This window comes from Amblyomma maculatum, chromosome 1 (assembly GCF_055883805.1).
Source record: "Amblyomma maculatum isolate TAMU_Amacu chromosome 1, ASM5588380v1, whole genome shotgun sequence".
In the NCBI taxonomy this organism is placed as follows: Eukaryota; Metazoa; Arthropoda; class Arachnida; order Ixodida; family Ixodidae; genus Amblyomma; species Amblyomma maculatum.
The window spans coordinates 491,491,394-491,492,970 of NC_139344.1; positions in this window are offsets into that span (position 1 = coordinate 491,491,394).

Consider the following 1,577-nt stretch of genomic DNA (forward strand, 5'->3'; position numbering starts at 1 on the left):
CTCCTCTCCGCTCTTGCGCCCCCCCCCCCCCCGACCTCCCCCCTTCCTTAAAACGGCAACACGCCGGCTTTGGTTCTTTCCAATGCCACAGGACTCGTTCAGGCATCCCGCCGTATCGGCTGTCGCGTAGGTTCGCGGGCGGCGCGCCCTTCTTTAACTTGCGTTCGGACTACTCTGCTTTTTTTCAAGCACTGTCCATATTAACGAGACAAAAATACATGGGCCCAAGTGGGGCGCGTGCATTCTTCCCCTGTCCATTGTCCGGACAGCGAGTTTCCATATTAACGAGGCATAAATACATTGAAAAGGTTTCGTCCCCAGAAAAACTGTCCATAATTCGGGTCGTCCATATTAACGGGGGTCATATTAACGGGGCACGACTGTATTTCCTTCATTACTTTACTTCAACAATACTTATTTCTAGCAATTTCTCCCTTTGCCCTGCTTCCTTGTCTTTGTCTTTCCTTTCTGTTTTTTCTTTTCGTAGGTTCACAGATTCCGGCCTGGCATCAAGATGAACCTCATTTATTATTTTCAAATTTTATTATTTGTTGATTTCTCATTCTTTATTTTCATTTCTTTTAATATTATTTGTTTTTGTTTTATTGCTATTTTCTACCATTTCTTCCTGCACGAACTAATTTACTTCATTTTTTTTTCCCTCTCTCTGAAATAAACTTTCTACTATCTCCCCCATTTTATTATTTCATTTATTAATTTTCCTTCCCCCCTTGTGTGTGTGTGATTCCTTGCCTATAGGGCACTTCTATTGAATCTCATATATATAAATTTCAAATAAACCAGCTCTGCGAGGGTTGCCCACCCCCTGTGCTCGTTGAGCCCTTAGGATACAGATGCGTTACCGTGCCCACTTTCATTTTTTCAATTGGCTTTTTCCACTAAATTAAAATCTTTGGCTGACTGGGTCCTATTCATTTTGTTTTGATTGGCTTAAGCCTGTTAATGCTCCGCAGGTGCAGGCATTTTCTCATTCCGCTTTATTTTTTACTTTATTCTTTAACAGTGTAAGGATGGGACTTTGGAAAAGGGCAAATGCTTGCTGAGCTCGCCTCGGTGAGCAGCTTAAACTCACTGCATTTAAAACTATTAAAGCCAAAAGAATCGAGGGGCCCTGCTTTCACGGTCTCGAATCGTACTAAAATTCAAGATCAAGCAAGCATTTGCCCTTTTGCTCTACAAGAGGTTTCTGTCCTCGCTGAGCTCGCCTTAGGACACCTGCGTTACTGTTTGACAGATGTACCGCCCCAATCCAGTCTCACTCCTGACACTGTTGGAAAGTAAATTCAAAAATAAAGCGGAGTGAGAATGAGCCTGCACCAGCTAAGCTATAACAGGCTTAAACCAATCAAAAATAAATGAAAAGGGCCCAGTCGGCCAAAGTGTTTAATTTGGTAGAAAATGCCAATTGGAAAAATAAATAGTGGGTACGGTTACACATCTGTATCCTAAGGGCTCAACGAGCACAGAGGGTGGGCTATCCTCGCAGAGCTGGTTTATTTATGTTATAGGGTAATATTCAATAAATGTGCCCAGGGACACATACATAGACATTGCAA